This window comes from Heliangelus exortis, chromosome 10 (assembly GCF_036169615.1).
Source record: "Heliangelus exortis chromosome 10, bHelExo1.hap1, whole genome shotgun sequence".
Taxonomy (NCBI): Eukaryota; Metazoa; Chordata; class Aves; order Apodiformes; family Trochilidae; genus Heliangelus; species Heliangelus exortis.
In genome coordinates, this window is record NC_092431.1 from 12,868,176 (window position 1) to 12,895,082 (window position 26,907).

General features: G+C 38.5%; 1 protein-coding gene across 12 annotated transcripts in view; it reads left to right on the forward strand.

Moving 5' to 3' along the window:
* Positions 1 to 26,907, forward strand: part of MAPK10 (mitogen-activated protein kinase 10) — a 106,598-nt gene that overhangs the window by 12,187 nt on the left and 67,504 nt on the right. Inside the window, exon 1 of one of the 12 annotated variants that reach the window (XM_071753596.1) lies at positions 26,203 to 26,299. The exons of 10 other annotated variants lie outside the window; for them this stretch is intronic. The gene's annotated coding sequence lies outside the window, so the exon portion shown is untranslated. One more of the 12 variants, XM_071753597.1, reaches the window with a different exon arrangement.

Here is a 26,907-nt window from a genome sequence, read left to right on the forward strand (position 1 = left end):
ATATGAATTCTGGCAACACCTTCAGGTTTTTCTATGTTCATTAGCAAAAATATTTGTCTGCTGATTCAATTGCCAAAAAAAGTAGATGGAAAAGCATTCCTTTTTTTATTTTATTTTATTCCTTTCCATGTCTTCGAAGTATGTAGTTATGTAGTTCAGTAGTTGATTATCTGATCTGATTTGCAAGTGTCTTTATGGATTACTAAGTACGTTTTTAGTAATTTGGCTGAACTGAATGTCTGGTATGGAGGCTGAGGAATGCTGTCTTGGCATAATGTTGTGAAGATATCTGAAACTGAGGTGCATTCTATGCTTGCTATGTCTCTCTTAAATTTTTGCCAGGCTACCAGCCTGCTGTGAATCCCTTCTTTTACCAGCCTGTGCATACCTCTTTCTGTATTTGTCATTGTAAAGAAGTTATCCTGATAACTTCTGGTGACTTAGTGACTTAGTGACTGATGTATTTATTTGCCTTACTCAAGAACTCTATACTTCATCAGGATTTCCTGCTATTGTATAATCAGCTCTTTTTCGTGTTGTGCATCTTTGCAGTCAGCTTATAATGTATGCTCGCTTTAACTTTGTATGTTTATGCCATTGACATTAAAATATAAATGGGGCGAAACCGAAGGGCCTTGTTCTTGATTGTAATTTCTAGTGGAGGATTTCATCAGCAACTCTTCCTTGATCTTTATTTATTACAACCCCAACATTCAGGTGGTTTTAAATAACTTTGATATCTTTTTCAAGTATAGGGTAGTAGACTAATTTTAGCTTCAGTACTAAATTTGAAATGCATAGGTATATTGCTTTCATACTGAAAAAGGTACAGTTAAATTCCTGCCTTCCACTCCAGTAGCAGGTTTCTTTCTTCAGATGTATAGTTCAGAAATGAGACTTGAAACAAAGGAGTACCCAAGGAACATGGAAAATAGCTTGCAGTCTCTAGGAGAATGTCTGCAGTTTGGGTTTGGGGTTTTTTTGTGCAAAGAGTTTCTGCGTACCGAAAGTTTGCGCCTGACAGTGTGAGCTTTAAGGCATTTAGAGATGGCTTGTGGTCTGTTTGCCCTCCTAAATCATAGTTTGGAAACCACTGTACTGTGTAATTACTCTTAATCTATGATGCCTTTTACATAAGAACAGTTCAATCGCATCTGAGTTCAGCAAACAATTTGGTCTCGTATGGTTCAATTTTGGCTATTTATGTGACAGAACTGACACATTTTTTTTTTAGTTTTGCTGCTACTTCAAATATTGGAGCATATTCTGGGTGGCTCTGTACAAATACAGACTCTTTCAATTTGTGTGACCTGTTGTTCTGTGTTTACTTTCACCAGTCCAGTTCTTTCCTGCCTTACTTTCAAACTAATTTTCCAGTTTCTAATTAATGGTAAGGGTTGGAAGGGACCTTAAAGATCATCAAGGTCCAACCCCCCCTGCATAGGCAGTGACACCTCCCTCCAGGTCAGGTTGCAAGAGGTTGCTCATCCAACCTGGCCTTGAACACTTCCAGAAAAGAGGCATCAACAACCTCCCTGGACAACCTATTCCAGTATCTTAGTACCTCATGGTGAAGAATTTCTTTTTGATATCTAACCTCAATCTCTCCTCTTTCATTTTAAAACCATTGCCTGTCACTACCCTCTCTGGAGAACAGCCCCTTCCCAGCTTTCCTGTAGCCCCCTTCATGGACTGTAAGGTGCTCTAAGGTCTGCCTGGAGCCTTCTCTTTTCCAGGCTGAACAGCCCAAACTCTCTCAGCCTGTCTTTGTAGCAGAGGTGCTCCAGCACTTTGATCATCTTTGCGGCCCTTCTCTCGACCAACAGGTCTGTATCTTTCCTGTGTTGGGGGCTACAAAGCTGTAGGCAGTACTCCAGGTGGGCTCTCACAAGAGGAGAACAGAGGGGCAGAATCCCCTCCCTCACCCTGCTGGCCATGATTCTTCTGATACAGACCAGGATGCTTTGGCCTTCTGGGCTGTGAGCACACACTGGTGGCTCACGTCGAGTTTCTCATTGACTACCACCCCCAAGTTCTTCTCCTCAGGGCTGCTCTCTCTCTCTATTCTTCCCCCAGCCTGGATTTGTGCCTGAGGTTGCAGGACCTTGCACTTGGCCATGTTGACCTTCATGAGATTGGCATGGGCCCACCTCTCCAGCCTGTCAGGGTCCCTCTGGATGGCATCCCTCATCTCTAAGGTGTCAACCACACCACACAGCTTTGTATCATCAGCAAACCTGCTGAGGATACCCTCTGTCCCACTGTCCATGTCTCCAACAAAAAGGTTAAACAGCACTGGTCCCAGTGCTGACCCCTGAGGTACAGCACTTGCCACTTGGCTCCACTTGGGGACTGAATCATGGATGACAACTCTCTGGGTGTAGCCATTCACCCAATTACTTAACCACTGAGTGGTCCATCTGTCAAATCTGTGTCTTGTCAGCCAGGATGGCACTTATGGGGCAGTGCCAAACTGTCTTTGTGTTGCTGGCTACCCAGGCTGTCAATGTGAGACCTTTGGGGTCTTGTGACTTGTAGATGTGACTGTGCAGTTACACATTCTTCTTTGTACTTTAAAGCAGGGACTTTCAGTACCTCTTCTTTTTAGCCATCTACATCTTCTGTTATTCTTTGCTCTGTAAGAGTAATTATTCTTAGTTCTGAAGAGATTCTAAATTTCTCTCTCAAAGGTATTCTTTTCTTACACAAAGACATACCCAGAACATGTTAAACACAAATGGTAAGTACTTACATTTCCTGAAGAAATCTCTCTGTACTGGTGTGCCTTCCAGCATCAGGCTTCCTCTTCATAACTTTACAGATAACAGCAAAGACAAATGTTGCAAAAGAGAGGAATATTGAGAGTAAATTCAAATATTTCTATATTGTATGCATCTGGTAGTGGTGAGCACTGTAGTTCCAGCAGTGACATATTGTCATTGTTCTACCTGTTGCTAAACCAAGATGGCAGCTAGCAGTCCGTTCTTCCTCTGCCTTGGTATTCAGCATGAAAGTCAGTTGTAAGTATAAAGTTATACTACATCTAGACTTGTTCATTGATAGAAGAGATAATAATCTCTTCTGCTGCCCACAAATGCATGTTCTTTCCATGCAATGAAACATTTTCTTACCCCTGCTACTCGGGAGTTGCACTGCAAGCAGTATGTACTAATATAAACAAGTTATATTTTTTGATAAAGATACAGAGCTTATCTCCTTGATTCTTAGATACTCAGCCTGCCTGTCAGTAATGGAAGTTGCTCCATGCTGGAGCTACCATTTGGGTCTCAGGTATGTCCTTTTTTTTGACTGCAGTGACTTCTCCACAGGTCTGTGTGTTGTGTTCTGTCAGTCTGCAGTAAGAAGCCTCTGTTTCCTGCATTTGATGCTACTCCAGTCACCACCATCCATTTTACTTTCATCCTTACTGGCTTCATTCATAGGCTTTTATCACAAGTGGTATGAAAACCTCACTTTCTGGCCTTAACCATTTCAAGATGCTGTCAGCTGGAATGCAGATACTAAACTTTTGACTTTGCAGGCAAGTATCAGTACAAAGCAGATAAAACAATGTATTCAAACTTGTGGAGGAGCATTGATTCTAAAAATTAGTTTTAGGCACAAAGGCTAGAGGAGAAACAGAAAGTGGAAAAATTATATTGAAGAAAACTGAAACCAGTTGTGCAGCAGTAGACTCAATATGTCTTCCTACAGCCTGTGCATTTGTAAATTTGTAACAATAGTAGCTGCTGGGCTAACTCATCTCTGGTTCTGCCCCTCTCCTTTCCTGTAAGAGGCAGAAAATTGGAATTGCATTACCTTTTCTGTTCCTGTTTATTTCAGATCTGGGAAAGGCTTCTGCTTTCCTCTGGTAATTGGGTTATATATTGCAGGAGGCCAGTATATTTGCATGATTAATACTGTATCTTGACAAATTATGTATTTCTGAAAATTACATGAAGCACACTGCATTTTAATGTTGGAATAACCACAGTTTGGTTTACTCATTTAGAAATGTGCTTCTTTGCTCTGGAAGAAGAATGTGCATAAATTACCTTTCAGACTTGAGAAAATCATCAGCAGTCAGTCAAAAAAATATTACCATGGCAACAGTTGCTAAATTAAACAGTGCATCAGTACCTCCTCCCTTATTTTGTCCAGAAAGTTCTCTGACTTTAGTTCAGATAACATGTTCCTTACTGATGAGTAACAAGATAATCATACTTATTACAAAATTATAAATTAACCATTGCCTGTGTGAAGAGTTATGAGAGCAGAACTTTGTGATAACTAATTATTGCTGACAGTATTGAATATCAGCCTTTTACATCTGCACTTGTGTAACTCTCCACAGGCCCTGTCAAACACTTGGCATGGTCTTAACTAGAGTTGCTCTAACTGCATTTTGGAAGCCCTGGAAAAAAATCTTCTGGCCTGGATGAAGATCTGCCGAGTCTTCCTGGCTTCTGCTTGAAAGAGAGGAAAGAAAATTACAGGTAGAATGGAGAGCTCGAGCAGAATCATAGCTGATACTTCTGTTCATCTCAGTTCCCTCATTTTAAGCCAACAGGACCTCAAAGGAATGAGACTAGCACTGTGCAAATAGGGAGTCATTTTATGATATGTCTGTGGGTTCACAAGGCAGAAATAGAGCTTGCTTGAGAGTGTTATTTAGGCCTTTGTCACTGATGATTCTTTTATTTTATTTAGGCCTTTGTCATTGCTGATCATTGAATGTGGATGTTGCAGTGAATGTATAAGTGGATTTCTAAACTCTTTGGAAAATTAATTGTAGGACAGTGCAAGGCAGTAGTTAAGTTTGTGTCCTCAGTCATCATGATTTCAGTGTGTTCAGAACTGTCTTCCTTAGAACACACGTGGGTGGATTTTCACTGCAGTTAAATGGAGAGGAAACCTTCTAATTTGAGAGGAAGTGGAAATCTTAGAGGTTGGCAGAAGGAAATGGAGTTTGTAGGTTCTTGTCCTAAATCTACAGTGACCTGGGGCTCCTTGCTGAAGGGGGCACATGGTGAATGTTTTTCTCGTACTGTGTATGTTCTGTTCCACAAATATTCTTATGAATGTCAGGGCAGTTACAAAATACGAGCTGGTGAAAGGAAAACAGGTTACAGTCTCTGTGTTCAGATAGTCATTTACTAGTTCCTCTTAGTAGAGTGAGGGCACATAAGTAGTTCAACAGTTTATATCTGGGATGCTATGAAACATGAAGAAAAAATACTGAGATTCGGAGCACATATGCATTGTTGTAATTATAAGTTTGGTTTTAGTTGTCTGCATTAATGTTATTTAAAGTATTCTGGGAAAAAAATTCTGCATCAGTGGACAGTATAAGAATATTTTCAAATGGAACATACTGATAGAGGATTATATGATTCAACATTTTTCATAACCAGGTACTGTATAAGGATAATGTTTTGGGGGTTTTTTTGCTTCACTTGAATTGTTTGTCCTGCAATGTTTGTCCTGTCATCATGAGGAATGCAGTTGTTTCCTCTTTTTCTTTCTCATTCTCTGTATTTCTTCTGGTTGATAGTTGCCTCTCTCACTCCCTTGATCCTCTCAAAGCCATTTGTAGTTGTTTCTTCCTCACATCAAGAACCACCAGACATCTTTTATTGTAGATGCAGGCAGTCTGTATGAGACAGTTAGAGATATCAGCTCCAGTGTTTTTGGCCTGACTGTGAGCAGACATGAGACTTGGGTCTGTATATGGTGTATAGTGAAGCAGTGTTACTGGTAGTGTTGGTTCCTCAATAAAGACTGGTTAGGAGTTTTGCAGAAAGATATGGAGGGTGAGTGGGAATATTTGGGGCTTTGGTTATATAAATCACAAAAATTTGAGATAAGCCCTTCAGCACAGCGGGTTATCTGGTGTCTGATAGCTATATTCTTTACATTATTTGTATGTTACTTTAAAAGCACTTCTTTTATACATTTTGGTATTCATGTTTTTGTTAGTGTTTGTTTTTACTTAGAAGTGCTTGTAAGTAGGAGTAGCTCTCAGAAGGTTTAATAAGAAACTTGGGTTTTGTTTCCATGCACAGTCAACAGCATCTTTTTGCTGCACAGTGTTAAGAGATTACATTTCTCTAGGTTGTTTATTATATGTTAACTGCTTTTGCCATAACAAGCAAAACCTCTCAAAAGGAAGAGGCAGTTTCTAACAACAGGAAATTTTTTTCACTGTAAACTTCTCACTAGTGTGAATGATTTTAAATTTTGAACCAAAGAATTCCACAGAAGAGATCAGAAAGGCAGAGAATAAACTCACATCTTTTCTTTCCATTTTGTTCTTCAGGTATAAGATACCATGGGATTAAAAAATCTCAGCTGCTTTTAACTGCTCACTGCATGTCTAAGCCACTTACTTTTCCAGCTCTGACTCTGTATGTGATCAATTGCACTTGATATGCTGTGTATCAAGAGTGTTTAATGAAGTTTATCATGGCAGAAATTCTGCTTAGTATGGATAGTAGCACAGGAGGTTATGTATTTGTGTCCTTACAGATTTCCTCAGAAATATGAGGAAGAAAAGCTGCATGAGGGATCACACTGTTTCACAGGGATCACATTTTCCTTCTACACTGAGAGCCTGCCCATGTTTTCTGGCAGCTGTGTTCTCCATTGGATTAAATTTTAAGAGGCTGTTTTTCACTCCTAGGAACATTGGTGGTAGCTTAATCATTGTTATAATGAAAAAGACACAAATAGCCCAGTCCTGGAGTTCCTAAAAATAATAATGTGGAGCTATTTTGGGTTTAGAAGCATGAATTGAGTTTGGGGTGACCTGACCATTTATTGGTTTTAGCAATGTAGGAAAAAAGAATTTTTTGGGTGTGCTTTTTGTTCTATTTGCCTGCTGAGGTTATGCGGGAATTTACACTGGGCATTGGGCTTTGCTTTATTTCTGAAACTTCATTTGGTCTGGAGACTGAAGACAGGAAAAGTAGTGAAGTAGTGAAAGGTAGAGGAAAAGTCAAGAACTGTCCTTGAGGGGAAAAAGAAAGAAAATGTGGAGGTGAGAAGGGTGGGCTCAGGAAGAGACATACGGAATGAAGAACTGAGAAGAGGACTTTATGAGCAGTAGAAAGAAAAAAAAAGAGGTGAAAAAAAGTAAAACGTTGACCACTGAAAAACAACAGTGGGCAGAATAGGAAAGGGGGCAGTATGGGTCTATTTTAATAAACAGAAAAGGAACTGGTAAAAGTTGTAGTAAAGAAATACGAGAAAGAAATGAGGTGCACAGGAAAAAGTATACTTGAAAGGAGGAAAGCGTTAAATTGTGAAGGCAGCAGGCAAATTTTGGAGTGGAGTTAAGGGGGAGTGAAATTGAAGAAGTAGGATACCATCCCTTATTGTATTGTGTGCTTCCTCACAAGGCCATTTTCAAGCACTTTGGAAGAACGATCCCCTTTGTCTCTTCTGCCTTACTGTGACACCTTCAGTCAGCCACTTGCTGTTGTTTAAGGTCCCTCTCAAATTCTAGAAGAATTGAATATGTTAGAAAGCCATTGGAAAGAGTTATATATTGCTTTGTGTGAGTATTAGGTCTGGTAATTATAGGGTTTTTTCCTTCTACCTTGCAAGAATAAAACCACTGTTGATTAAGGTAGAGGTGAAATGCTGATGATTACTTTTATAACTCCCAAGGCAGTCATTACTTCTGTTGGAGGAACAGGATGGCTTTCATAAAGCAAAACACACTAATACTGGTCAGTCAAAAATTCTGCTTTATGTCTGTTACTTTCTTTGCTTCTTCAAGGCAATGACTGACAGCACAGGTGGCAGAAATGTGTTTTCACGTCTTTCTGAAATTGTTTGTTTCAAAGACCTCATTCATATTCTTGTCACTAGTATACTGTTGAAATGTTGTGAAAGGTTTCTGAGTGACATCTGACCTCTTGGCCTGATGCTGATGTTATGCTCAATACAGTGCATCTTAAATATTATTTGCCTCTGCAACATTTGGTAATGAGCAGAAGATGAAGCAACTAGGCATACATCTGTGTTTTATGTAATTAGCAACTGCTGTCATGTGTGTTTGTTTAATTCTTGGCTCCAGAGACAGGAGTCAATAAAATCAAATACGTAAGTAATAGAAAAACTGTTTTGTGGTTGGTGTATTTGTTTCTGAATTGGGTGTCTCCAGGCCAAAACCTAAAAAAGTAAGAATACCCTTAAGATATTAAAAAGGTTATATAACACCAAAAGGATGGAGAGTTTTGGATTTAGCTTCTGGACATAAATTATGTCTGTTCTTTCTATGGAGGATATAAGAACTCCATTGCAACGTCGTCTGTAAATTTTTTGCAAGTTTTGTGCCCCTTGTATGGATTGGCTGGTGATGACTCTTACTACTGGCAACTGATAGAGCAGCCCCTAGTGTGATAGATAATAGAAGTTCTCTTAGTTTTTAACAGACTATTTACTATTTACTAGTCCATACTACCATGCTTAACAGTATTAGTGAGATGACTACTCCCAGATTGTGTCCTTTTACAAAGTCTGCACAAAAGTAGTATATTTGGTCATTAAATAGAGGGAACAGCAATTAAAACTACTTCTTGCACACCTCTGCCAAAGCGCTGAGATCTTCCACATAGCTTCCCAAGCATGACCTGTACTTAGAGGTAGAAAACAGAGCTTGCAAGCTTGTTATGTTTGTGTCATGTATTTAGCCAAATTGTAATAGTTTGTTACATGAGTTCTAATGATTTTCCTGATTAAATAAATGGAGTTAGTTAATTTGTAACTGATGTATCTTAACATTCTCTGTGGGGTAAGGGAGAGGTTACCTCTGCTTCTGGTCATTAGAGAACCTGGTCATGTTTCTGAAAAAGTTTTAGCAGCTTTTATAATAGGCAACACCTTTCATGTTGGACACACTGTTGTACATTCCAAGCCCTTTCTGCAGCCACAGTTGATTTTTCTGTATGAAAATTTTCCTTCTCATCAGTGAATCTGGTCATCTGTAAGCTCAAAACCTTTTCCTGTGTAGTTCTATAAAGCATAACTGAGTTAACAATGATCTAGCACATTAATAGGTAAATGCTTTCTCAGGGTCTTTAAATTTGATGGCAATATGTGAGTTAAGATTTTATCCAAAACTGGTTGAAGAGATACGCCACTTCCTTCGCATGAAGTACATGAATTGCACAATCATTGGAAGGTTCCATCTTTTACTTGAATATAGAAGGGTGCAAATATAACTAGGCTGTTAATTGGCTAATTTTGAGCGTGCAGGTGTACCATGGATATAGGTGACAATATAGTATTTAAAATATTTGGATATTTGATCTCTCTATAGTAATAATTTCAATCAGCATGAACATTTCTGCATTTCAACAGCATGCTAACCTGCTGTTGACTTAAATGCACTGTTCTGGGAACAAAATAGAGACAGTCCATAGTAATAATTTTTTACAAAGGGTCGTGCGTGAAAGAATTGGAGTCCTCAGAGTTATAGTTCAAAGCATGATGTAGTATGTATTCTGTTGTGGGTTGATGACAGATTCACATCTCAGAAACCCGTATTAGCAAGTGTAGGAAAACCTTTTGATCAGCCAAAGGTTTTGTTTTTTTCTTTGCTTAGCAGTACAGTATTGATGCAATATGAGCTACTGACACTCTTCACATGTCCTAAAGGAATTCTCATATTTTCTGGGTGGAAAGGACCTTCATGGTGTTTCAACATGTGGTGTCACTGTGCATGAGAAACATCTGACAAGTATGTGAAGCAGAGCCAACCTTCAACTTCTGTTTTAAATACTTCAAACATGTCAAATGGCCTGCTGAACCAGAACCTAATCACATGCTGCTCAGTCCGTTGCCATTGATCAGAACCATGTTTCATCAGCAGTTTAAATAGTTCAAGGTCTGAGCTGAAGGAAATTATATTATGTTGAGGATAAGTGGTTATTGACATGGGAAGACTTGCCAATACCATTAAAAGATCAGCGGAAGTTGCATTATCAGTGGTGGAAAATGTTCAGAGTTAATTTCAAATTTAAATCATGGAGCTTTAATCTGAACACCTGCTGTTTAGAATTCTGATATGAAACATTAGCCATAATTGTTTCCACACACACCCAAAAAGACAGCCCAAAATTAGCAGCTGTTGCTCCTTAAATTCAGCTTATTTTTAAGATAAGTTAAAAACTAGTAATACTAGGGACATGACTGGACTGCATGCAGAGTTCCTAGGGTTTGATCTTTATAACAAAGTAAAATTACAGAGTGAACAGAAGTAATTTCTTGTGAAACATATTCTTTGAGAAATGAGAAATCTGCCCCTTTAGGAGTATATTCCAGCAATGTCACTGTTCAATGTGAGAGACAGGAGAAGAGGAAAGAAATGTGGCTTTGGCTGCCAAATGAAAGGCCAGTTTTATGTAGATTTCTGTGCTCAAAGCACTACATACATTCTCTGACAATGCCTAGATAAATTTATATAACATGCATATAGCTTGTATATGTCACAGGTATAGATTGCATTATAATGTGGGCTTTAGAAAGAAGGGCTCTTGATTTAGGAAATATAAATAAGTATGAACAGGGCACTGTTTGTGCTATCCTTGTGAGATCCTTCCTTTTTTAACTATTTGATAGGATATGGGCATTTTTAGAAGGCTTTGGATCAGAGAGTCATAAAGTGTGTGGTTTTTGTACAAGGAATCAAGATGGTATTTGTTTAGTTACCTAAGGTATTTCATACTTTAGATTGTTTTCCCTTATTTTCAGGTTGTAAAATACAGGTTAAGAAAGCTTAGAAATAAGTGGGCACAAAATGTTAGTCTGTTCTTTTGTACTGATGTTAGATAATTCTCAGGTTTTGTTATACTGCTGGATCTTACACTCACCAACAAGGAGGGTATGGTTGAAGTGGTGAAGGTTGAGGGCAGCCTTGTCTGCAGTGACCATGAGATGGTGGAGTTCAGGATCTTGTGCAGTAGGAAAAAAATACCAAGCAGGATCATGACCCTGAACTTCAGCAAGGCCAACTTTGGCGTTTTCAAACAACTACCCAGGGGAAATCCCATGGGTCAGGGCACTAGAAGGTAAAAGGGCCCAAGGTAATCAGTTAGCATTCAAGGGCTACTTCTCCCAGGCACAAGATCAGTGCATCCCTAGGGGTAGGAAATCAGGAAAGGGAGGCAGGACACCTGCATGGTTAAAGGGGGAATTGCAGGGCCAACTCAAGTGGAAGAAAGTCTGCAGATCATGGAAGGAGGGACTGGCCACTTGGAAGGAATATAAGACTGTTGTCAGAAGATGTAGGGAGGCAACCAGGAAAGCTAAGGCATCCTTGGAATTAAGCCTTGCAAGAGTGGCCAAGAACAACAGAAAGGGCTTCCTCAAATACAAAATTGCAAAGAAATCTAACACAGGAGGCAATATAGGCCCACTGCTGAATGAGGTAGGTGCTCTGGTGACAGAGGAGACAAAGAAGGCAGAGTTACTGAATGCTCTTTGACACAAGCTAAACAGTTTTCTGCCAGACCTCGTTGTTTTGAGGTTGGTTTTTTTTTTATAGTCCAGTTTTGTTTTCCATCAGCTTCAGGTCACTGAATAATTTGATATTTTGGGTGGGAAAAAAAGGGGAGAAGAATAAGGAGGAGGATATTTACCTGTACATACAATGGTTAAAGCACTTGCATATATTTTTTTTAGTGAAGTATTTTTTCTTTTTCATATCTTCTGGAAAAGGCACAAGTTACATGTAGGTGTTTAGGAAGCCTTGAAGTCATTTAATGAGAAACATGAAAACAACCTTTGTTTTAAGTCAGAGATGCAGAAATCAACATTCTGAATTATTCCACTGATTTGGAATATACTTTGTATATACTGTTATTCTGAGGAGCTTATTGCTACCACACTCCTATGGAATGTTTCTGAATTTGGGAGTTTTCTACCAGTCCTAGATTTCTGCTCCCACAAACAGTTCACATAGAGCTTAACACAGGATGTTGGAATAGTGTGCTAAAGAGAATTACTGAAATTAGCTGCCCCCTACGAGTTGCAAGCAGTCACCTGTTTTATACCATCAGAAATGCGGTGGCAAAACCAGAGATGGTGTTTTCTGGAATTTAAGGTGTCATGAAACCTCTCAGCCTTGCAAGAGCTGAGCAGTTTTGACATTAGTGTCAGCCAGCTCGGTGAGGAGACAACAACTGTCCATTTGCTTGATGTGTTTCCTTTAGTAGGGTATGGCTTATTGGATTTTATTTTGATTGTTTTATCTCCCTGGTCTCAATATCCATGTGGACAGAATACCCACTGAGAAATGTATGTACAACAATAATCTGGGTACTGCCAAATAACTACGATTTTTGTATTGTACATGCAGATAAAAGCAGCCTCACTTGTATGGTTGGATCATTAAATCTCTGAACATGTTGAGTTCTGTTTAAAAAGGTGATAGTTGGGTCAATCATATTTCAAGCTGTTTGTTCTACTGCACCTTACTTTCATCAATGCCATATTTTTCAAATGCTTCTGTTTATAGAAGGTCTTTGTCATAGGGTGTATTTCACAGAGGATTTTCTCAAGATGTCAAGATTTCATTTGCATTTTGAAGTCCCATGTGTGTTTTCCTTAACATGATACAGTCATGTATCATCTGACTTCTGCCTACTCATGATGGTAACACATTTCCAACTTTCTTTGTTTTGGAAATAATCTTTTAATAGATACGTTTAATATGTGAAGGACTTGGGATCTCAGTGGGGCTCACTGATGGGTGGAAAGCTGTTGACACTCAGTGAACAAATCTGTACTTTTTCAGTATGATTGTTGCTGGAAGTTTCTAGTTGTAAAGGATACTTGATAGAATGTAAAAAGAAAACCTACATGGAAACTATAGGGGGATTGGATAGTCCTCATTCTTTGGTACCGCAGCAGACTGAAATAATCAGAAATTAGGTGTTCTGAAAAGAGAACAGGCTGGGAAATCTCCAGCCCACGAGGAAACAGAAAGTGATCTCTAGGCAGACTTAAGAAAAAGAAAACTTTTTTCAGAGGGAAAGTTATAGATTCAAGTACATATATATAAAACACCAAAGTATACAGTAGTTAGTAAAGAGACAGCACTTCTTCTGAGGATTATAGAAATATTTTCCAGAAAGTTTCCCGGTGTACATAAGTTTATTGAAACATCAGCATGCCCAAAATAGGTAATTTTTAATAGCTTCACACTGTGTGATGGCAAAAGTTACAATATAGTTTACAGAAACACACACAAAAGAATGAAAGGATGCTTAAAATACAATATGCTCTTTCATTAGCTTTAATAGAAAAACATATCAAATATGTGAAAAGAAGAGCAATAAGAAATATTTTGAGAAAAGAAACATGTGATTTGGGACCTTTGTAGAAAACAAAGGTATAATTTCTGGAAAACTTGCCTGTACCATGAAGATACTGCTTAAAGAACATACCCTGTGCTTATATGCTCTTTATGCAACCTTCAAAAGCAGGTGAGTCTATGACAGTCAAGAAAAACATCTGGAGAGGAGGAGTCTTCTTGGGCAGTGTGTCAAGAGCAGACAGAATGCGACTGCATTGGGTGCAACTGTGCTGTGGTGGCAGAAGCAAAATGGAGATTGCTGTTCAGAGAGGATGTGTGCTGTTCAGAGAGAGGGAAGGGGAAAGAAATGGAAACCACATAAAGCTTTTGGTCTGGGCAGCAGAACCATTTCTTGTGATGAGAATATAAAAAGATACCAGTAGGATGTGGTAGGTTATAACATTCAACAAACTTGAAAGGGATGGAGACAAATTTTTTCTCAAGGTTTGGTAAACAGTCAGAGTCGAGAGGTGGGGAGGACAACACAGGGAGTTCTAAAGAACCCTTTTGTTTGCTTCATTTAATTCTGAGAGATTTTCTTCATTTGTGGTAGATACCCAAGAGACATTATCTTGGAAAAAAAAATATTTACCCCTTATCTACCCCATACTTCTGGAAGAAAGGATAATTCTCTTTCTTTTTTCTTATATTTATCATTGATATTTATCAGGATAAAAACACTAGCAATTAGTTGACTATCTTTCACTGTATTTGAGTTTTATGGCTGTTTTAGTGTAAGAGGCTATAGCTCTGGCTAACAAGCAGCTCATGTCAACGAGTGCCTGACATGAAGGCAGCAGCCAGGGAAATCTTGCTTACAGTCACCTTCACCTTGTTAAGCCATTTGGTTTAGTGAGTTTGAAACTCACTGAATGGCAATGAATTTGTACAGGGTGAGGAGAAATGGAAGTAAGCCACACAGCCCCAAACACTGTCTGAAAGGTGTCTCATTTTTCCCTCCACAAAGCGTTGTTCTGCTCTTTTGATCATTGTAGCAAAAGTAGGAGTATTAATATACTAACAGCAATAGTAATAATATGATAGTAAAGCATTAAAAATTAAAATCTAATTAATTGTTAATTTAAACAATATATATTTCAGTTTTCTAGTTGTCATTGCCACTGTCTGTTTCATGTTTATTCTTTATTGTTGTACTACTTATTGCCATTTCGGATGAACAGCTCTTGTGGCACACAGACCCTGTCTTTTTGGATGTGACTGCTCTACAAAGAAGTACTCATGCAGCAATTGCCATGAAAGCTATCAGCTACAAGGAAGGAGTAACAAAGCTATCCTAAAGCATTTAGTACTTGATCTGAAAGATCAAGTATTCTATCTGTACACTATCTGTGACAGTGTATAGTGCTGTGCCATAGCAATGTCTTATTCCAGTGCTGTATTGTGTTGTATTGTTAAATTTAAACTCGGTGGGAAATACAGCTGGTTATCCAACTGAATAACAGATTTTATTGCTAACATCCATACAATTAAGTAACTCCATTTAACCCAGAGGTAGCTTTAGATGGCAAACTGAATATATTGTAGGTATTAGAATAGGCCATTATAGTCCCAGAAATCATACTGTTGGCAGTGTGGGTGATGAATATAGTCTGCAATAGCTCATTTCTGTCTCTCTCTTAGAATGGGTTAGGACCAGGCAGAGCCTTCCAAATCCACTGGTGATAGTGAGGCTAGAGCATTAATAGCTAATGCTTATGGTTTTATCACCTAAGTGCTGTATGTATCACAGATACAGATGTGTACACAGATAGATGATTAATGTGCTTGTGACTGTTACTTTGCTTGTTGTCTTTGGTTTTTGCAAAAGGGAAGATGAATTCTGCCAAACAGCATTCTGCTCAGATCAAGTGGTCTGTAATCCAGCAGTTCTGGTAATCCAGACTGGCAGCTGTGCCAAACATTTTGAAGTACTTCAAAAAGATAACATTTATGTATAAGGAAGGTGATGCATTGTGAAAGCTGTCATGTTATGTGGTACTGATGGAGAAGCCAACTGGAATTACTGAGACAGAATGCTCTTCAGTTGCTGTAACCTGTACTTTCTGAACTGAAAAGCTTTCTTTTTAAAGCCAGTGAAAATGCATCTTTCCATACTTCAAAACAAAACAGGTTACAAGTACTATAAACACTGCCTATTGAACGTTGCATATATAGGGATCTTTGTGTTATTATGTCAGCTGCAAGAACACTTATGAATGGATTCTTGTCCAGGAAGATAAACCCAGTAAAAAAAAAACATGTAAAAAGTAACTGACTAAAAGTAACTGACTTACCCGAGATGCATAGTATCTAAGTCAACTGATTAAATTCCTGACTGACCTGCCTTTTCTTACTGAGTGCAATCTAACATAAAGTTATTGGCTGAAGAAAACAATCAGAGTTCAGCCTTGGAACTTCAGTTTTTGCTATTACCACTGTTCTCAGCTGCATTTATTATTTCGGGTTCATGGCTGTGCCAGTGTAGTTTCAGTGCAGGGAATAATTGGGTTGTGGGAATAGGATGTATAAAGAAACTGGATGTGGTTAAGCCAACCTGTCATACTTCACTTGCTCAGCATTACCATAGAACTTGTTGCTAAAATCAATTTAGGGTTCCAAAATCACAGGTTAACAGCCTTGTCTTTCAGGCTGTTCCTTCATTATGTTAGTATGAATCAGGAGACTGTATTCAGCCACAGTTGAATGTGGTAGGATGGGCCTTTGGTAATGTTTGAATTTGTATTATTTCTTTACTAATGTAATATCTATAATATTTACTTTAATCTTACGAGTCTTTTCATAACTACCCTGGCTGTGCCAGATGAACAGATAGCTTAGGTGATTTTTGGTGTGGGTTTTTTTTTCTTTCTTGAATGTATATAGAGAACTTTCAAACATACTTTGATTGCAAGTTGTTATTTCTCAGGCACTTCATATACTGACTTCAAGGTGCACTCTTTTGTAACTGTATGGACATAAAACATTGCTCTGAAGTGCTTTGCTTCTTACAGCGTTTGAAGCTTCACTTGTTCCAAATTTTAAGAATCAAATCTTGTTTAGTATGTACAAGGTCACAGTATACCTGCATAAGCATCCCCCAAGTCAGTCAGTATTCAAGTGTTAGCATGGATCACAAAGAGGTAGAGTAACCACATTACAAGATTACAAGAAAAAGACAAAAAATGGACAGTGAAATGAACTCAGAGGAGACCAGAATTACGGCCCAAGCTAAATGAACTATAAGCCAGTAATTACACTTTGATACTTCACTTTCTAGATATTTTGCTGCTTTTCTTATGCAAAATAACTTTTCAAAGAGTTGAAGAGGAGTTAGAACTTTAGGACCACTATTGTTGGTTCATATTTCTCTACCTATGCTTCATGCAGACCTTGGCACCAAGAGGCTGAGCTACTATTTAACTGTATTGGATAGCGTGAACCCTGGAACAACTTTTATAGTATCCTCTCAAGTTATTAAATAAAATCTTAAGAAATTTTCCTTCAAGATTGTGGAAGTGGCTTAGAAATGCAAGTTTTCACTCATCAGTGGCAGACCTTTTTGTGTGACTTGTGTGTGGTTTGTGGTGGAGGGCTCTTTGGAGATGCTGGGTGAGCAATGTGGAGTGGGCTTTGCTTCAGTTGTCAAGAAGCAAAAACCTTGGTGAATCTAACTTAGTGTCTTTTTTTGAGGATGACAAAGGCATCTGGATATGATGCTGTTTCTTATTATTTCATTTACATAGCTGCTGTGCCTTCCATACTCATTTGGTACAGCATCTGCTCTTGGTCATTTTTACAATTTTTTAAAACTCTGGAACCCCAGTGGAAAAAACAAGGCATGTATAATAATAACAATAACAATAACAATAATAATAATGATAATAATAATAATAATTCAGTTCACCAATAACAATTCACCCTAAAAATGTGTTAGCTTTGGGCAGCAGCATACAGTGAAGGAGAACAGAGACTCACCAAGTGGCTTTGCCAATGCTCTTGCTGCCCAGAGAAGTGTGCCAGCTGCTCCCACAGCAGGAGGACTCAGTCCCCATCTATTCACTGTATCACAGGATGAACTGTGAGTGCCTGGGTTAAATAATGTTGCCCACTAGTCTATGCTTCTTTGGCAGTTAACTAGCAGTTACCTAGTGCTGCAGTTCAGTCAGTATTGTCACACTTATGTTAAGAGGTTAATAACTGGAAGTTTCTAATTTCTTTGGCTTTGTATTATACAGCTTTGACTAAAATGTAGCTGGCTGGTCTTGAACATTTTAAATGGTGATAACTTTCTCTTAAAATTACAAGATGTTCTTATACACATCATACCAGCTGGAAAGGAGTAGAGAGCTAATGGACTAACGATGCTTTAGTTTAAAATTCAGCTTACCTGTTAAGCAATTTTCAGTTTGGATTTCTTATGCAGAGTCTGTAAAAACATCCATCAGATAAGTAGAACTCTCTAGACTAACTACTGTGCTGAATCTGGACTGTAAATCATAATTGAATGGTACTAGTTTGATGCTGTAAATATGAGTTCTTTATTGCATAGTAAAGCACCATTTAAATAAATAGTTAAAAACCCAGAGAAATCAGTAGAAAGCTATCTATTGAATACACTAAGTACCAGAAAAAGTGTGACCTGCAGTCATTTTCTGAAGTTGTGAATGTGTTGTATAATCAGCAACTAAGCTACTGAACTGGCACAAAAAGTTATTCCAAAGGTTGAAACATTTATATCAGTCATAGAAAGGTTCTCTGGTATTAGAGTAAGAAATCTTGACTTAATATAAAAAATGCAATCCAAAACCAAGATGCCACTGATATTGAAGAAATGGGAGTCAATAATTGCTGTCAGTATCTGACTGTACAGGAAGATTCATCTTGTCTTTGCCCCACTGATAGTTTGCTCTTGCTGAGTGTGAACACCTTTTGGGAGATGGGTGTCTTCTTCAGGCTGAGACTATGGATGTTAATTTTTTTGCGCTTTGTTTACTACTTCTGGCTGTTGTTTATTTGTTTGAAAATAGAGTTTCATGGTGACACATTTTGTACTTCCTTTTAAACTGCAGCCTCAATTAAAACATGAAGTAATTGTACAGCATATTTCTTTTGGGTATCTTGAGATGAGTTGGACTGGTCTCGTATTTCTACTGCTTCCCTTTGTAAATATTTCGCTACAGTCTTTTCCTTCTATTAAACTCAGTTGTCTTGACATGTGTGTTTAGAGTATTGTTGGTTTTGATAGAATATAAATAATTCCTTATATAGGTACATTTGTATCCATACAGATTCCATCAAATGCTTTGATCATGAAAATATTTTATCTCATTAGGCAGTGCTTAATATTGCAACTTTGCAGCTTTACTGTATATTTCTATTGACTAAACAACCTTTTTGGTATTTAGAGTAAAATACTAAAATACTGATTTTTTTTCCTCATTTTCTTCTCCCTTTAAGTCATTGCAGATACTGCTTAATTTTCCAGATGTGCAGGTACATTGCTATGTGTACATCATACTTTGCCTGGTTTTTTTTTCTTTTATTTTTAGTAGTTACTATCTTAGTATTTATCTTTTCCTTTTTTTAACACAATTTCCAATTATGTAAACTAGCTATCCATTCATGAAGTGACGGTAAAACCAAATTATTTTGAAGTATACCTATGCTTTCGGTTGACTTCATGATTTAAAGAACTGGCTATATTTAGTTTTTGTTAAATGTTTATCAACACCACAGTCATTGCAAGATTATAGTGCACATGTAGCTGTCTTTAAATTATCTAACTGGAGTGCTGAGAAGAGTGGAGTTCCAGCAGTATAGATTTTGCTATGAAGTGAAGCAAAAATGGGTTGAAACCAAGGTGTTGCTTTCCGTCTGCATACTACAGTGGCTATTTTATTAGCAGTGCCCAAGTTGGTTTCTTCAGAACTTGTGTGTTCTGTGTAATTCAACTGAAGCCACAGACTCTGAACTCACTAATAGTTTAATGTAAGAATGCTAAGCCTATTTTGGAACTCAGGCTTTCAGTATTGCAACACGTAGTGTGAGATCTAACTTTAGAAACTGGATTCATAATATGGGTTTGTGTTCCCACCAAGAGCTGAAATAATTTGGATTTAGTATCCAGGTCCAGTACAAAATAGAGTAAAGGTCCAAGCTATCAAACCTTTTCCTTTTCAAGGGAGTGGGTTCTCATATTCTTATTCATCTGTCACTTAACTTCCATCCTCCTGAGTGAAACATGTAATTGCAGTAATGGCGTTGTGCAGCCAGTGTTTTAATGAAGGGATGTTTTTTGTTTTGTTTTGAACTTTGTGATGAGCTCACATGCATCAAGAATGTGCATATCTGAAATTACAGAAAGATAAAGGACAAAGATCAGTGCTTGCACTCTGTTAGAAAAGTTTTAAAGTGTCTTGCTATTTGATGTACTTCTTTCTACTCTAGAGGTGGAGTAGGTGTAGATGCAATTGTAGCATGCATGATGTAGCAGGATGCAGAGAAGTACCTGAACTAAAATCCAAGAAAGGTATTAAAATAGCTCTCACTTTGAATCTGAGAAAAATGCTAACTGAATTCTTTCTACATACCTTAATAACTTTGCAAAGTGTGTTTTGAAACACATTTATTTATGGAAGGGTCATTGAGCAAATTACAGTCATTGTTTTAGCTTGCCTACAGAACTCAAAAGTTATACTTGTTTTTGCAGAGTATGTAAAAAATGAGAATTTCTGGTAAATATAGATACATTTTTCAACTTAATGTCTCCATGTTGCCAAGAGCAATATCCTTTCAGAGATTGTGGTGTCTCTATACTTTGCTTCAGGTAACAGTTGTGTAAGTCTCTAAGGCAGTAATTTTTAATCTTCCTCGTCTGTAACTGGTAATAACTGGGTATCAATCTTTCTTGCAAAGACATCAGTATCTCCTGGATATTCATTCTGAGAGCTCTCTGAACATATGCTGGCTGAAAATCAGTGCTGAACAGCATTTCACGTAAGCTTGATGAAATCAAACATTAAATGGTATACAATTAGCACAATTACATAGATTTATTTAGGTGACTGAGGCTCATGCTTGTGAGGACTGCTGTGTGTTAGAATATTCATGGACACCTGCCAATCTGAGCTGATCTTTACATGACTTATTCTTAGAATTTGTGGTGCATATTGCATAGAATACAGAAGATAACTTTACATTTGACAAAGAAGCAAGGTTATTGTGGCTTTTTTTTTTACATGCAGCAACTCTATCAGGTGTTTCACAGTAAATTCACTGTTATCCTAGAATGCGGTATCTGCAACTTCATTTATAGGATGTGGGCAGTTATTCAAGACAATGTGATTATTACTTTTTCTTACTTAATGCTTTATGTCTTTCATGGATAGGTAGTACACTCTTTTTGTGAGCCTGGGTATGTTGGGTCCGTGTGGTGGGGTTTTGGTAGGAAAGAGGCTCCAGAAGGTTGTCTCCAGTGAGGAGCTGCTCCCTGGCTCCATAATTCAGACTCTCCTCTGTCCAAGGTCAAGCCCATCAGCAACAGTGGATACGCCTCTGCAATTAACATCATCAAGAAGGGGGAAATGAGTTGCTGTAAGACCTCTCAGGACAGAGGAGAAGGTGAGAGCAACATCAGAGCAGGAGAGGGAGGAGGTGCCTAAGCAGAGGTTCCCCTGCAGCCTATGAAGGACCACGGTGGAGCAGATGTGGACCTGCATCCATGAAGGACCCTGAGCCATGGAAGGTGACTGTTCCTGAAGCAGACTGTGACTCTGTGGGCAGCCCAGGCTGAACCAGTCTGTTCCTGAGGGACTGGACTGCAGCTCGTGTTGGAAGGGTTCGTGTAGGACTCTCTCCCTTGAGAGGGACCCCACACTGGAGTAGGGGAAGGCTGTTGGGGAATCCTTCTCCCTGAGGAGGAAGGAGCAGGAGAGACAGCATGTGAGAAACTGACTGCAGACCTCATTGCCTCATTGCCTGTCTCCCTGCTCCACTGAGATGGAGAAGGTAGGGAAATCAGGGGCAAAGAAATTTGGGCCCAGGAGAAAGGGGTGGGGCAAGGTATTAAGGACTAGTCTTGTTTTCTCTTTGTCCTCCTCTGCTTTAATTGGTGACAGCTTAAACTGATTTTTTCCCCAAGTTAGGTCTGTTTTGCCAGTGACCATAACTGGTTAGTGATCCCTCCCTGTCCTTGTCTCCACTCATGAGATTTTACTTGGATTTTCTCCTCTCCATCCCACAGTGCAGAAAGGAGTGAGCTACTGCATGGTGTTTTGTTGCCAGCTGGAACTAAATGACGACAGTCCATATATTCTGTCTCAATTTAGTGGTCAGAGAAAACCAAAAACCAAGAGAACAGAATTGGGAGTCCAAGGTTCATCCCACCACCCAAGGGATTCAGGTCCTGCAGAGCACGTGGGGAGGTCATGATAAAACAGGAGCCTCTCTCCAAGATCTCCAAGCAGGGAAGCAGCAAGGGGGCCAGGCTTCTGGTCCTCCTGGCTTTTACACAGTATGGCACAAAATCAGAGGGGCTCTGTTCAGCTCCACGCTGGCATCTCCAGGGTCCTAAACACCTTTTTTGTATTAGTACCATAAAATTAGCAATGGGACCCTTAAACCATAACACTGGGGAATCCCAGATGTAATCTGAAAAAAATTTGTTTTTAAATGGAGAATCTTCTTGTTTTCCATCTTTTCAGGCTGTGGAGCATGTTCCCTATTGTCTTTTTGCAACTGTTAGAAGCAAAATTTTAAAATCTTTTAAATTAAAGTTAAAATTATTAATCTGAAGCTTTGAAAAGACCAATGCCATTGGACTTACTGTTATCACAAAAAGAGTTGCCAGCACTAGCGATAGTAGTGATGGGAAAGGGATCAAAGGCTGGTTGTGCTGGACACTGGCTCATATCCTTTTGAGGGTAGCACACAGCTGAAGTTCTAAGGGCTGCACTATTATATAGACTATGCAAATGACTAAAACATCCTCTGTTCCTGAGGATTATTTATAATCACAAAAACTGTGCTCTGTACTGATGGTGTTTGCTTTTAAAATTGTCCTCCAGCTTTGAAATTTGTCCAGGAAAGCCTTGTGGTGGCTACATTGCTTTTCTCCTTTTCTCCTTTTCTCCTTTTCTCCTTTTCTCCTTTTCTCCTTTTCTCCTTTTCTCCTTTTCTCCTTCTCCCCTTCCAACTCTAAGCAGACTTTACTGCAAATTCAGTTACTGTCCTGTCAGCAGAGACAGCTGCTTCTGTGCTCTGCTGACTCTGCATGTCTTTGAAAAGCTCTGCTTCAGAAATTTTCTTCCATTCTTAGTCATGGAAGTCCTCCTACTGTGGAGCTTAGTGTGTAGTGTACATGTTTTATTTTTATATTCATTGAATTTTATTTTATATTCATTGAAATGCAGCCAGGACTAGGTATGAATCCACTAGAATGTCTTGGAAATGGAAATGTGGCTGGTTTAATGTCTCTTTCTGACTGAGAATTGGACGCATCCATCTTGCCTTAACGAGCTTTTTAAAGATCCAATTAATTATTGCTGATGCTGTGAATTTCATTTATACATCCTTCAATGTACATATTCATAAACTACATCCACAGAGATGTCTTTTTTACGTCATGGTTAAATGTTTTTCAGGGCAGATAACTATTGAACATCACATAGTGGATAGTCTAGAAAAAGTTCTTACGTTCTTCTCTGACCATTCAAGCACTACAGGTAAATTCTGCCTATCAAAAACTCAGTCCTTCAAAACCCCAAACATTTCACTATGTTCTTAGTTTCACCTTCAAATGGTGAGAGAGCAAACATCACCAGTTCTTCAAGTATGAAGCAATGAAGTGGGTTTAATTTGTAAATTTCACTGAAGTAATAAAATCAGTCCAGACCTAAAGCCCTTTCTGCAATCTAGTAAAATCATTTCACTGGTAGTATATGTCTGTTAATCTGGGGGAAATTATGTTCTACAATAGGACAAATGGATGTCTTAGAAGAATGGTGCTTGGCACCCACCCTTCTGTGACTGACTGAATGGGTTGTTCTGCAGTGATCTGGGAATAGTAGTCTACAAATATGAATTATTTTCCTTTCAGTGTATATTTTAGGTAGGAATTTCTGCTTAAAGTAAAGCAGCATAATCCTCATTGAGCAGATTTCAGACATCTGGTTTATACAGAGAAAAAAGGAGCTACAGTTATAATACATATTTGAAATGGGACAGAGGCAAGTGACAAAATAAAACTTCATGTTTTAAAAGGCAGTGTCTGATTTAAAGAGAGTAACCTCTCTTAAATGAAAATATCCCTGAAGAAGTGAAAGAGAGAGTAATTGTTCTGAAATAGGTCTCTGAATTAATGGAATTGCAAAGTAGTGAAATATAGCTACATATTTTTGATGGAAGCATTCTGCCTCTGAAGGTGAAGAGTGTTGTAAGCTATTGCTTATTGTGTCATACTTCATTGCTACTTGCATTGCTTTCTTAAGGCCTACAAGATGTTAACTGACATAGTGATTTCCCTTGCATGTCTGCATCTATGTAGTAAGAGTTGTATCATGTTAAAATGATTATATGAGTCAAGAGTAGAATTGCAAAGCCAGAAAGATTATCTCTGTGAATGAGGTTTGTTTGACTTGTGTATCTCTTGTAGTAGCTGCAAAATAATCAAAATATTTTTGTGCTGGAAATTCCCTACAAGGAGGAAGTCACAAGTGCCTGAAGAAGGGTAAATAACTTGTTCTACTTGGATATGGTTGCAATGTTTAAGATTTCTTAAGTTTCTTATATGGCAGATGTTAGTGCTATGAATTTTCATTCCCATTGAGCTGTACAGCATGCATATATTGTTTCACTGATATTGTTCCAGGTCTGTGATTCATCTCTGGTGGTGTGCTTTCTTGTGTCTTCCATGATGCTTTGTGAGCCCTCAGTGTAGGTATTCCTCCCATGCTGAGCAGAAATTTATTGTTACTGTGGTTACTTTTGAGGTGAATTTTAAAACAAAACAAAGCCAATATCTCCACCACTCCCACCTCCAAGCAGAGCAACCATAGTTACTGGTTAATAGTCCATCCCTGGCAGGCTTTCAAAAACCAGGGGCAGATGACTGTGCAGTGGCATTTATCCTCAGTTGTTAATCTCAGTGCCAATGTGGTAGAAAAGTGCTTTGGAGCCAGGCAAGTCTTGTTGGCTGTAGTTTCTCTGCTTGTTGTGAAATGGATTAGAAAACTCCCTGACTTACATGAAACACGGAGCTTTTCTGATTGGCTTGATTTGACCTGTTTCACCAGATTAGAGTAATTCAAATGCAGAGGCTGTTTAAAATTGTATTTGGCATGTGTAAAGCAACTGACACAAGAGTGTGCTAAACATAGAATCTCTTCATTAACAGATAAAACTCTTGAGGTTTTATAGAGGGCACACACTAGTTCATCATGGAGGTGGGCATAGCCCTGATTAACCTTTCTACTAGTAGTCAGTTTGGCCCAGATTCTATCAATTTTCTGTGGATCTTTGTAAGTATAGCACTACTTTCCTGAAGGTACAGATTTTATTTGTAAACAGCAACTTTTCCACTCAATGTAATTTAAGTGCAAGGGCATGTTCCATTGTGAAGAACAAATTAGAAAAAATACCTGTTGGAAATAATTATAGTTGATGCTGCTGTTGGGCAGGTATATGGACTGGCTAATTTACTGGTGTGTCCTTAAGCAATGTTTTCTATAGCTCTTTTACGATTAGTATCAGAATTTAACTCCAAATGGTGAGAAAAGCATGAAATCACATGTAAAATCACATGACTTGCTGCAATTATTCAGGACAGCAAGGCGGAATAGAAGGAAGAAATGTGTAGTTGGGAGGACCAAAAAAAAAAGTTAAGTTGGTAAAGAGCTGTTGTAATTTCTTGGGTCTGGTATAATTTTTTAAATAGCAGACAACAATGTATCCTTTCCTCACTGATATGTAGTTGGTAAGATTTCACTGATTACCTCTGTTAAATTTCTACTCTTGAGTATTTCTACACTGATGTTTGGAGGATTTTAATTTACTTTTCCTTGGTTGTTTTGTTTTTTTTTTCTATTTGTCCAAGTAAGGAATCTTCCCTTTCTGTAGGCCTTCAGTGAAGAAACAAGATCCAGGATGTGGATTCCTTAATCTTGTATAGCGACACATTAAGGAATAGTGGTAGCTTGGTAGCTTGGTAGCTTGGTTGTTTGCACTTAGGACTATTCACTATACCCAAGTCCATGGATAAAAAAAATATTTGCCACATGAATATGAGCAGGATATTGCAGTCATTGACTATTCCAGTGCAGGGTAGTCACCTCTAGGCTTTTGTAATCCAACAGAATATATCAGCGTGTAGAAGATGTTAGAGAAGCTGCAGGGGATTTGAAAGAAAACAGCTAGAGAGAAAATGGATCGCTCAGTGTCCCTTGCTCATGTGCTGCTTTGAATTAGGGCCTGGAAAACTGGAACAAATGGTCCCAAAATGAGCTGGCTGTCCCAGCTCAGGGACTTGGGGTTCCAACTGACCCAGGCTTCCTTAACCCTGCGTGTCTGTAACTCCTTTGACAGCTGTTTTCCACTGTGACAGAGATGAAACTTTGGCAGGCTACATTTTTGAGCAGTGGTGCCCAGATTTGCAGGTCTTCCCAGGAAAAACCTCAGAACAATTACGAGTGTGTCACCTGGACAAAGTGATAGGACAGACTGTCCTATCCCTCCTGGTAAGGCATCTGGGGCCACCTAATTATTGATGAAAACAAGCTTAGTAAAATGGAAGGTCCTTGCCAAAGAAGTGACCTTGTTACATGCATGACCTATGGACATGCATGAAATGTTCATAATGCACTGTGATGAGTGTACTGCAGAAATGCTGGCAAAGCAATAGGAGGAGGATCACTTCAGGAAAAGAATCATGTTCAAAAGGTGTTCTGTGGCTTGTTGTTTGTAGCTATAGTTTGTAGTCTGCTCCCCATGAGGGAGAACTGATTGTGACCAAAGCCTTCATTTATGAAAAATATCTGAATGTTAGAGCTACACTTGGTTTTGATTTAACCAATCAATGAACCTTTGAAAATACATTGAATAAATATGACATTTTCTTGATAGCTCTAAGCCTGGACAGTGTGTTTGTGAGGTAGGCTGTATTCTCTAGACCTGACCTATTTACCTGCATATCTTACTCTGACATCTTACCTCTAAGTCAAATTCCAGTACTACTTCAATTCTGTGAACATGACTGTGTGCGTAAGGGAATCAGAAATTACCATTCTCTCCTGGTTCACTTTCTCATGTTATCCAATTTTAGTCAGGTCTTCATTATTTCATGTGTTCAGGATACAACAGTGCTAAATGTAATGATGCAGTATTGTGACAATATTCTGTAACTTCTTTGTGGGGTTTTTTGTTGTTTTCTACAGAGCAGAATAGCCAAATTTCAGTAAAAGAAAAATATAGTTACAGGAGTGCCACAATCTGAGTGGAATAAAAAGCAGAGAACAGAATGTTTTATTACCCTCCTCCACCCTCCCAAA